We start from the raw sequence: 12,518 nt of genomic DNA, 5'->3' as shown, positions 1-12,518 counted from the left end.
GGCAAGGCTGGGACAAGGCAACCCGAATCTGAGAGTAATGTCCAGCTCCCGCATGCACCCTGACAAAAGTGATGGCAGCAGTGTGTGCAGAGGGCTGTGCCCAGCACCATGTCCTCAGAGAGACAGGCAGACAATGGGGGAGGCTCGGTGTGATGACACAATCAGATTTTGTCGCACTGGTTAATTTTCAGCAAGAGGGGACATGAGCAAGATTTTTAAATATTTAAAATGGGCTCGAGTAGAGGAGGCAGAATTTCCCAGTGAACAGCTCCCTCCAAGTTCAGGAATGTCGGGAAGAGTGAGATGAACAGTGTCAGGTTCCGGGGAATATTGACAGAACGGTGAAATAGGTAGAGTCGGGACAGATGAAATTTATCACAAAGAAGTGGAAAGTGACTCAGTTTGGTAAAGATGAGGAGTGGCAATGTGAATGAGTTGGTACAATTTTAAACAGGGTGCAGGGGCTGAGAGAGCTCGGTCGGTACGGGTACATTCCTTCAAACCTGTAGGACAAGTTAAGAAGGCTGTTTAATAACGTACACAGACCTGATGTTGTTGGGGGTGAACTGGTGATGTATTCGGGGAGGTTATGGTACCTGCATCAACGATGGTCACTCATGTATTAATGTTTTGCAATGTCCAATTTGTAACTTTTTGGGAATTCTCAAAGCCGACCTGAATAACAGAAATAACGTTTTGGGGTTACCATCTCTATTCAGAGCTGATATGTGGACAGGAGACATATTTGACAATGCTGTGCTCCCAGGGAGGAGTCACATTCCCATGGAATATTGGGTTATAACATCACTATTGCAATTCCCCAGCCCATTCTCCTCTTCACTGGGAATGTTTGGTTACAGGATTCCCCTCTATGTAGTGATGTCATTGTGAATGCACTTACTGGTTACATTCAGCTGTGATCCATTCCCACTGATATCTCCCCACACGGAGCAGTAATAGACGGCAGTGTCATTGGGCTGCATGTTGCTGATTGTCAGGATGAAGGTTTTATTGGACGTGTCTCGGGAAGGATGGAAACGCTCAGTGAAACCTGGACTCCGTCGTGTGTTGTTCTTTATATCATGTGTTAAAACCCTCTCCATATCTTTCCCTGGCAGCTCCCGGTTCCAGTGAACATCGGTGTGTGTCACTGCGGCGTTCCGCATGGTGCAGTGTAACCGTGCAGTCTGACCCTCTGTGACACGTTCCAGACTCGGAGACTGGATAAGGACTGGAGCATTCGCACCTTTGAGTGAAAAATATCAACAAGTTAAACACCAGTCTGAAGGTTGTGAATATCTGCAAATGTTTCAATGAAAAATGTATCCGCTGATGTTACCTTGGGGACAAAGTGAAGAAATTATCAAACACACTGATCTGAAAAAGCGAAAGATTTATTTGTTTAAGGTCACATGTTCAGGTGTCTCGGCCACTCCCCCCACCCTTCCCAACTTCCCTATTCCTCCTCCCTGATCCCTATCACTGCAGAATCTTCCCATTCTCCCTCCCAATCCCTCTCTCCATATTTCCTAATTGCCCCCCTCCCCCATTAATTTCTATTTCTTACCTCCCCTGACACTTTGTCATTGTTTAATCTCGGGTCACACACTGGGGGCTTTCCTCAAATATTCAAAACCATTGTCATCAATCCTCTCTTCATAGAAACCATCCAGACATATCTGCCCCCCGACTGCTGACTCTTCATCTAATCTCAACCCATAAACCATCTCAAATCCACCTGTTCAAATCCATCCAGCGTCAGGATCCCGGACCAGACCCCAACATTTGTTAGGATCCCAGAGCAAACCCCAACATTTGTTAGGATCCTGAAGCAAACCCCAACATTTGTTAGGATCCTGGAGCAGACCCCAACATTTGTTAGGATCCCGGAGCAAACCCCAACATTTGTTAGGATCCTGAAGCAAACCCCAACATTTGTTAGGATCCTGGAGCAGACCCCAACATTTGTTAGGATCCTGGAGCAAACCCCAACATTTGTTAGGATCCCGGAGCAAACCCCAACATTTGTTAGGATCCCGGAGCAAACCCCAACATTTGCTAGGATCCCGGAGCAGACCCCAACATTTGTTAGGATCCCGGAACAGACCCCAACATTTGTTAGGATCCCGGACCCGACCCCAACATTTGTTAGGATCCCGGAGCAGACCCCAACATTTGTTAGGATCCCGGAGCAGACCCCAACATTTGTTAGGATCCCGGAGCAAACCCCAACATTTGTTAGGATCCCGGACCCGACCCCAACATTTGTTAGGATGTTGGAAAAGAACCCAAAACATTTCTTTTTGATTTGTAAAGCTGTGAGGAAACTATACTTCACCTCAGGAGTGATGAGCCTGACCAATAGGCACCTTTTATGTTTCAACAAACATTAATTTAAACACAGAATGAACCACATCAACACCAAAGAAATAGATTTACAATTAACACTTAAACAGTTCTGAAATAAATGGCAAAACATTAACTTCGTATCTATGTCTGTTATTGACTAGAATTAAGCAACCTAATACTGTTCAAATGCCTCTTATAAATAAAATTAACAAGCAGATTATTTGCTCAGCTATATCATAGAATCATAGAATTTACAGTGCAGAAGGAGGCCATTCAGCCCATCGAGTCTGCACCGGCTCTTGGAAAGAGCACCCGACCCAAGGTCAACACCTCCACCCTATCCCCATAACCCAGTAACCCCACCCAACACTCAGGGCAATTTTGGACACTAAGGGCAATTTATCATGGCCAATCCACCTAACCTGCACATCTTTGGACTGTGGGAGGAAACCAGAGCACCGGAGGAAACCCACGCACACACGGGGAGGATGTGCAGACTCCGCACAGACAGTGACCCAAGCCGGAATCGAACCTGGGACCCTGGAGCTGTGAAGCAATTGTGCTATCCACAATGCTACCATGCTGCCCCAAAGACACGATATGAAGACTTTTGGAGAGAAATCCTTTCAAGAGAAGATTCAGCACACTTCTGTTTAAACCAGCAGCATTTGCCAAAACTGCTGAAAACTACAGACAGACCTGGCTTCTCCCATCAATTAAATGATCTGTATCCCACTGAGTTCCATGACCTCCTCAGCTCAGATGATACACCACTCATCGATAAAGTATCTACACTCCAGGGAATCCCCAGCAATCAAAGCATGATTCCATTAGCCCTTCATCTGTAATCAAGAAAATGTTTGGATTCAATCACCGTTTACTACTCCTTCATTACAGCTTTAGTAGACACGCTGTCTGCATGTATTTTGAACTAGGGTTTTTTCTTTATAACATTATTGCCACAGATATGAATATAATAATTTCTACATTCATCACAGCAGATTAACTCCCAGCTCACCGCATCGAGCTCAGTGCCTGCTCATTCATCATAGGGGTCAAAGAACAAGAACAAAGAACTGCACAGGAACAGGCCCTTCAGCGCTCCAAGCCTGTACTGGTTATGATTCCACCCTTGGCCAAAACCCTCAGCACTTCCTTGTGCCGTGTCCCTCTATACCCATCCTATCCATGTATCTTGCCAGATGCCTTTTTAACGCCGTTAATGTATTTGCTTCCACAACCTCCCCTGGCAACGCGTTCCAGGCACTCACCGCCCTCTGTGTAAAAAAACTGCCTCGTACATCTCCTCTAAACTTTGCCCCATGGACCTTTAACCTATGCCCCCTGGTGACTGAACCCCCCCTGCCCTGGAAAAGAGTGCCTGCCCATCCATTCTATCCATGACGCCACTCCGCATAGTTAACACTCTTCAGACCAGGCAACATCCTGGTAAACCTCTGCTGCACCCTCGCCAAAGCCTCCATATCCTTCTGGTAGTGTGGCGACCCGCATTGTGCGCAATATTCCAAGTGCGGCCTTACCAAGGTTCTATACAACTGCAGCATGACTTGCCAATTTTTATACTCGATGTCCCGTCCAATGAAGGCAAGCATTCCGTATGTCATAACCAACGCATTTGTCTCGCAATTCACCTAATAGATAGCATGTTTTCATCTTCAAATCTCCATCTAGTCATATCCCACCCTAGCTCTCCACCTTCTTCCAGACCCGGAATGCCAATGCTCCTTGCTGTTCTAACTCTGGATTCTTTCCCTGTGTTGAGGAGCTCAATGTCCATCAGTTGTGTGGGTGAAATCCATGGACACACATTTTCTCTCCTCACTGCCTGCCCTCTTCACACAGTTCGGCCACTGGAACACCGCTGGATCTCAGACACCCAATATTCCCGTAACCTCAGGAGCAGGAGGCGGGGATGTGACAAGGGACGAGCTCACGCTGGTCAACAAGAGGGTTTGCAATGGCAGCGGCAGAGAGGCTGGCCAGGATGTAACCATCCAGGGAGGACATTGTGGACGAGCTTCCCTGTTTGACCAGAGGTTCTGTAGCCCACCTATCGGTGCCACATCAGCAGCTTCCCTGCCCATAGACCAGCAGAGTGCCCACACTGCCCGCACTGTAAAGTTTAATTCCAATCAGCTGGGGAAAGGCAGAGAGAGAGAGAGGACAGAAATTCACACTTTCAGTTCTGTCAAAATCCACCCCGAATCCCCACCGGGAATCTGAACGGGAAAATCCCGGACAACACCCCCTGGAGCGCTGAGAGATTTTAGGGGTGAAACTTTGATGTCACACCTTTACACTCACGCTGTCGCTTTACGTCTGTGTGTGTGTTTAAATTGTACATTTTTACTTCACAGACTTCAGGCTTCTTCCCAGATCGTTCCTCCCTCTGGGTCACAGCCTCCGAGGCTGGCAATGTTCCATCATATTCCTCTAATATATGGTCAATTTGGAATAAAAGCAATATAAGATAGACATTACTCACTGGTTACATTCAGCCGGGTTCCATTCCCAAAGAGTTTCCCCCAAATCCCACAGATATAGACAGCGGAGTCACCGAGCTTCACATCTCTGACTGTCAGAATGTAGCTGTTACCGGGAACATCTCTGGAAGGCTGAAACCGATCAGACAGACCTGTCACCCGGGAAACTTCGCCATTTGCATCATGACTCAATATCCATTCCTTACTTTGTGAGCGGTACCAATGTAAAATGTATTTATCCACAGTGTAATCTACATGCTCGCTCTGTAAGTCACACAGAAACGTCACTGTTTCACCCTCAGGCACTTTCACAACGTAAGGGGATTGGATAAGAACCGTCCCTGTCACATGACCTGTGAACAGAAAATAACTGAAGATCAGAACAGATACGAAAATACGAAATCGAAGCTGAGAGCAGGTTATAAAGTCTCCTGTGTATTGATGTGTGGATATTGTGTATTATCTGCACTGACTTGTTCAAATTAACCCCAAGCAAAGTGCTGCAGATTTTGACAATCAGGATTTCAGAAAATGCTGGGAATGAATGCCCAGGAGACCCAGCAGCCTCGAGGGGCCCAGGGGCCTCTGTAGACAGCGAGACAGTGACAATCAGATCACCATGACCGTGTTGAATGGTGGAACAGGCTCGAGTGGCCCAGGGGACTCTGTAGACAGCGAGACAGTGACAATCAGATCACCATGACCGTGTTGAATGCTGGAACAGGCTCGAGGCTCCCAGGCACCTCCTGCTGCTCCGAATTCATACGCTGGCAAAACGTTTCAAACTGACAACCCTGCATCAGAACTTACCGACTCTTTCACATTGCACTGTACTGACCAACAGTCCCTCAGGATGAAGTTAACCCCACAAAACACACACTGCAATAAAGAGAATGCAGTTTCCAGGGCAAGGTCAGTACTTGTCAGGGAGGAAGTTAAAGAAATCCCAGAACAGTAGTTTCAGATATAGTCAGGACCAATGCACACAGGGTTTGTATGAACTCAGTGCTGCCATTAACCCAGTATCCAGTGATGTTTACATTTTAAACAGTATTCTGGCTTCACCTGGTAATGCATTCCAATTTCTTAACATCACCTTTATAGGAATCAGTCCTGGACTCGCCCCTTACCATCTTGACCCTGTCTGCTTTGGTCCAGATTATATCTGAAAATATTCTTCTGGGATTTGTTTAAATTCTTTCTCAACAAACACTGTCTTCTCCCTGGAGATTGAATTCCCTCTGTTGTGTTACCTGCGTGGTCGATAACACGTGTTACTCAATCCTGGGTTGATGGTGAGGTCCTTTGAATCTTGTTGAAGACTCAAACTCGTCCAGTAACAACAAAGATTTATTGAGTAACTATAACTATTCATGCATGAGTTCTTTACCTTAACATGGAAACTAGGAATTGGTTAACAAGATTTAACAACAATAACTAAACGTAACTCCACTAACTATCTCTGTGATTCTGATGTTTCCCTGTTTCCAGTGCACCCACGAGAGAGAGCGAGACCCTGTGTGGCTGCTTTTTTATACCCCTCTTGGTCCAGCCCTCTAGTGATCATGTGGTGCTGCTATCTACCCATTAACCCCTTGTGTGCATGCACCTACAGAAATCACTACATCTCCCCCTTTTTAATGTGTTACAGATTTTCTGTATGGTGTAACGAAAATTGGAACAATCAGAATGAATTAAGTCAACTGGGAACAAATAAAACAAGTAATGCTATGTACAGAATGGGATGGTATTAATCATAGAAGAATAGAATCATAGAAGTTTACAGCATGGAAACAGGCCCTTCGGCCCAACCAGTCCATGCTGCCCAGTTTTTACCATTAAGCTAGTCCCAGTTGCCCGCACTTGGCCCATAACCCTCTATACCCATCTTACCCATGTAACTATCTAAATGCTTTTTAAAAGACACAATTGTACCCGCCTCTACTACTACCTCTGGCAGCACATTCCAGACACTCACTACCCTCTGAGTGAAGAAATTGCCCATCTGGGCCCTTCTGAATCTCTCCCCTCTCACCTTAAACCTATGCCCTCTAGTTTTAGACTCCCCTACCTTTGGGAAAAGATGTTGACTGTCTACCTTATCTATGCCCCTCATTATTTTATAGACCTCTATAAGATCACCCCTAAGCCTCCTACGCTCCAGGGAAAAAGGTCCCAGTCTATCCAGCCTCTCCTTATAACTCAAACCATCAAGTCCCGGTAACATCCTAGTAAATCTTTTCTGCACTCTTTCTAGTTTAATAATATCCTTTCTATAATAGGGTGACCAGAACTACACACAGTATTCCAAGTGTGGCCGTACCAATGTCTTGTACAACTTCAACAAGACGTCCCAACTCCTGTATTCAATGTTCTGACCAATGAAACCAAGCATGCCAAATGCCTTCTTCACCACCCTGTCCACCTGCGACTCCACCTTCAAGGAGCTATGAACCTGTACTCCTAGATCTCTTTGTTCTATAACTCTCCCCAATGCCATACCATTAACTGAGTAGGTCCTGGCCTGATTCGATCTGCCAAAATGCATCACCTCACATTTATCTAAATTAAACTCCATCTGCCATTCGTCGGCCCACTGGCCTAATTGATCAAGATCCCGTTGCAATCCTAGATAACCTTCTTCACTATCCACTGTGCCACCAATCTTGGTGTCATCTGCAAAATTACTAACCATGCCTCCTAAATTTTCATCCAAATCATTAATATAAATCACAAATAACAGTGGACCCAGCACCGATCCCTGAGGCACACCACTGGTCACAGGCATCCAGTTTGAAAAAGAACCCTCTACAACCACCCTCTGCCTTCTGTCGTCCAGCCAATTTTGAATCCAATTGGCAACCTCACCCTGGATCCCGTGAGCTTTAACCTTCTGCAACAACCTACCATGCGGTACCTTGTCAAAGGCTTTGCTAAAGTCCATGTAGACAACGTCTACTGCACTGCCCTCATCGACCTTCTTGGTCACCCCCTCAAAAAACTCTATCAAATTTGTGAGACATGATTTTCCATGCACAAAGCCATGCTGACTGCCCCGAATCAGTCCTTGCCTCTCTAAATGCTTGTAGATCCTGTCTCTCAGAATACCTTCTAGCAACTTACCTACTACACTGGTAGTACAAAGTCAATCAACGTTTAACAAGTCCAATCCTAACGAGAAACTTTGTGAGTCCAGACTGGATGAGTTTTATCAGGTGGGTTGCTCCCTTCGCCTGTCCATCAGTGTTTATGTGTGTACGTGAGGACATCACGAGACATCGGAATGGTCGAATCACTTTGTTGTCTGATTTATACTTTCTTTTTTTTTTGCTTGTGGTAGCGATTCTGTGTTGCATCTTTCTGGAAAGCTGGTTTGCTGGTTTGTTGTGGAGCAAATGCGACTTTGTGAGATTTGTTGCCATGCCATGGCATGTTTGTACTCTTGTTGCGCTCAATGTGTGTTCCGTGTGGATAATTTGAATAATTGTCACAGTTATTGGTGTCAGTTACATTGAGTGTTTCTTTTTGAGAATTGTGAGAATGATCTGATGTCGTATTGATGTTGGTGACATCAGTCATTTGTGGTGGATTTGATTGTTCCTCTTTGCTGCCTCGGTGCTTCTCTGATGGAGACATTTCCGGTACATTTGAATCATCTCTTTATGCTCCTCTTCAGGAGTTAAAACCTTCAAGATTTCAATTGACGTGGTTTCACTGGGCCCAAGAGTAGTCTTACTCTGTGCTTCTGTACAGACGAGCTGAGATCTGTCAGTCTCGCTGCGATCCTGCACACTCGGTATGTCGAGTGTGATCGCTTTGTCACTATTTTCACATACAGTGGGTAGACATTCAGTGCCTCCTTGCCGATTCACGGCTGTCGCTCTGGAGTCGTTGCTTGCGGGCATTCTGGAGCCTGTCAACGAACTCGCTATGGAGGCCGGTATCGCTCCCTCAGTGCAGTCAATCTGTGCTCTCTGCGTGGCGTCGCCTTCTGCTAGGATATGTGACATGTGGTTGTCATCCATTTTGTCGACGAGCTGCCGTGTCGTCATGGTACTGGATTCTCCCACCATGAGACCCATATGGGACTTGGCACCCATGTTGCTGCTGCAATAGCCATCAGATCCGGAGAACTGATCCATGGGTGAGTGGCGTTCGTCAGCGAGCAAATCATCGCTTCTTGTCAAGGATGTGTCATGGTGCTCTACTTGTCCAATGAGGAACTCACCTCCAGAGTAATCATCGTCAATGAACAAATCTTTTGCTATGGATTTGTCATTGTGCTCTTCTCTTTGCGTGTTGCAAACTGCTTGTTCCAGGGTGTTGTGAAAGTTATTTTCAGCTGCTGGTGTAAGTTCGGGCATTGTTCTGTCTTTTGAGGTAAAAAAACTGGGGTTTACAGCTTTAAATTTATTTTTGTTCATTTTCGTGCATTTCCCTTTAAGTGGGCGTGGTCCTCTGACGTCATGGCGCTCGTGACGTCATGCGTAGGACTCGATTGCGCATGCGCAATCTGAGTTTCCTGTACTGTGCGCTCTTTTCGCAACTGCACATGTGCGGCTCCTTTCTCAAGATGGCTGCCGCTCAGAACTCCCGCCTGCTTCTGTTTTAGCCCTGCCTCGTGGTCAGTTTTGGTGCCGTGGTTTCTTTGGATAAATTGAAGGTACTGATTTTTTTTCTTGTTCATGCACTGTGCACGGTTTAATCGCGATTTCTAGAGTTAGATACTGTTGTTGTGAAAGTTTTTTTGTTAAATTTTGATCAGATAGTCCATAAATTAATTGACCTATCAGCATAGCATCTCTGAAACCAGCATAACTACAGCCTTGTGCTAGTATCTGGAGGTCTGCAATAAAATCAGTGATTGACTCTCCCAATCTCTGGCACCTATTACGAAATTTAAGTCTTTCCGGCGTCTCACCAGACTGATTTTTACAGTGCTGTTCAAATTTTACGATAATTACTTTAAATTTAGTTTTGTCTTCACCTTCCAAGAAATTGAATGAATTATATATCTCCAGGGCTTGTGCCCCCACCGCCAATAAGAGGGAGGCTATTTTTTTAGAATCTGGCACAGCGGTTATGTCCTTAATTTCCAGAAATAGATTAAAGTGTTGAAGGAAAATTTTCCAATTATACTGGAGATTACCCGAGGTTCTGAGGGGTTCTGGAGCTGGAAGTGAGTCCATCTTACCGGTGTTTTTCTTGCCCGAGAGGTCCGACTGCTGCGATGCCTTCCGTGGTCGAATATCTATCCACATTTTTTTTTTTTCTTGGTTGTCGAACCTAATCTAGCTAGTTTCTGTTTTTGTTGTTGAGGCCAACACTCCTCGGTACCATGTTGTGTTACCTGCGTGGTCGATAACACGTGTCACTGAATCCTTGGTTGATGGTAAGGGCCTCGGAATCTTGTTGAAGAAGACTCAAACTCGTCCAGTAACAACAAAGATTTATTGAGTAACTATAACTATTCATGCATGAGTTCTTTACCTTAACATGGAAACTAGGAATTGGTTAACAAGATTTAACAATAATAACTAAACGTAACTCCACTAACTATCTATGTGATTCTGATGTTACCCTGTTCACAGCGCGCCCACGAGAGAGAGCGAGACCCCGTGTGGCTGCTTTTTTATACCCTTGTTGGTCCAGCCCTCTCGTGATCATGTGGTGCATTACCCCTTGTGTGCATGCACCTACAGAATCACTACACCCTCCATTTTCACATCCGGCACTTTTCATTTCTTCACACTGAATTCAATTCATCCCCCAGGTGTGAGCTGTGACAGTAATTCTCCGAACCGGATATTCAAAGTTGGGGAATGAGTAGTGGGGGGGGGGGAGCACGTTTAGGTCAGAGAACTCTGAGGGAGATAGGAAATAAAAAACAGCAGCTGAAAGGTAGCAATCTCAGGATTGCTCCCAGTGCCACATGCTGGTCAGATCCGGAGTAGAATAGGCCGGATGAATGAGTGGTTGGAGAGATGGTTTCGGAGGGAGGGATTTGAATTGCTGAGACATTGGGACTGATTCTGGGACGATGGGTTCTGTACCAGCTGGATGCATTGCACCCCAGCAGGGCCCCAATATCCTCACGGGGGTATTTCCTAGTGCAATAGGGAAAGTCAGGAAAATAAAGGTAGTTTTAAGGAATTAATATTTGTATTGGCAACATTATAAACTATATTTTTAAGTGGGTTTGTGTAATGTTTCTGTGCCTGGAAGAGTAAAACCTATAGTTAGATTCATGCTGGACAAAGGTGTTTGTATGTGTAGGGGTTGATTTCAATTCCAAAACTGTCTCGATTGTGTTCAGAGAGAGTTACAGCATGAAGAGTAAACAGAAGTAACAGGAGGTCACTTTTCAGAGAGAGGTTCTTCCCTTTGTTCTGCTGGAATAGTTGGTTTTATGGCTAAAGTTCATACATTCATAAGTTGATAAGATACCGGAGCAGAATTAGTCCATTTGGCCCATAGCGTCTGCTCCCCCATTCAATCTCACCCTGGCCATAACACCCCCATCCTGCCCATTCTCCATAACCCTTCAACCCATTACCAATTAAAAATCCCCCTAACTCCTCCTTAAATTTACTCACTCTTCCAGCATCCACTGCACTCTGGGGTAGGGAATTCCACAGATTCACAATCCTGTGGGAGAAATAGTTTCTCCTCAACTCTGTTTTAAATCTGCTCCCTCTTATCCGAAGACTATGACCTCTCATTCTAGAATGTCCCACAAGAGGAAGCACCCGCTCCACGTCTACTTTATCCAAACCTTTTATCATCATACATATCTCAACTTGATCTCCCCTCATTCTTCTAAACTCCAGAGAGTATTGGCCTGAACTCTTCAATCTCTCTTCATACGATAAATCCATCATCTCTGGAATTAACCTCCTAATGGGCGGCAAGGTAGCACAAGTGGATAGCACTGTGGCTTCACAGCGCCAGGGTCTCAGGTTCGATTCCCCGTTGGCTCACTGTCTGTGCGGAGTCTGCACGTTCTCCCCGTGTCTGCGTGGGTTTCCTCCGGGTGCTCCGGTTTATTCCCACAGTCCAAAGACGTGCAGGTTAGGTGGATTGGCCATGATGAATTGCCCTTAGTGACCAAAAATGTTAGATGGGGTAGTTGGGTTACGGGGATAGGGTGGAAGAGCGGGCTTAAGTGGGTCGGTGCAGGCTCGATGGGCCAAATGGCCTCCTTCCGCATTGTATGTTCTATGTTAACCTCCTCTGAACTGCCTCCAATGTCACTTCATCTTTCGTCAAATAATGGGACTGAAACGTTGCACAATACTCCAGGTGCGGTCTTACCAATGCCTTGTACAGTTGTAACAACACTTCCTTACCTTTATACTCAATTCCCTTCGCTATAAATGCCAACATTCCATTCACATTTCCAATATCTGCTGCATCTGCATGCTTGTTTTCTGTGACTCCTGCACGAGGACCCCCAGATCCCTCTGCATCGGAGCTCCCCGAAGTCTCTCCCCATTTAGATAATAAGTTGCCTTCCCATTTTTCTGACCAAAATGCATGACCTCACACATATCCACGTTAAACTGCATCTGCCACATGTTGGCCCACTCTCCTCACCTATCTGTATCCATTTGTAAGGTCCTTCTTTCCTCATTGCAACTTACTGTTCCACCTATTTTTGTATCA

The 12,518-nt window shown here is 45.6% G+C and overlaps 1 gene segment (V, D, J or C); it reads left to right on the top strand.

Annotated features, from left to right (window-relative positions):
• Positions 1-232: 232 nt before the first annotated feature.
• The window catches only part of LOC140428470 (immunoglobulin kappa light chain-like), a 136,948-nt gene continuing 124,662 nt past the window's right edge, over positions 233-12,518 (top strand). Inside the window, exon 1 of the V gene segment in view lies at positions 233-350.

This window comes from Scyliorhinus torazame, chromosome 1, assembly GCF_047496885.1.
Source record: "Scyliorhinus torazame isolate Kashiwa2021f chromosome 1, sScyTor2.1, whole genome shotgun sequence".
Classification (NCBI taxonomy): domain Eukaryota; kingdom Metazoa; phylum Chordata; class Chondrichthyes; order Carcharhiniformes; family Scyliorhinidae; genus Scyliorhinus; species Scyliorhinus torazame.
Note: the sequence above shows the minus strand (reverse complement) of the source record. Positions and strands in the feature narration are given on the sequence as shown.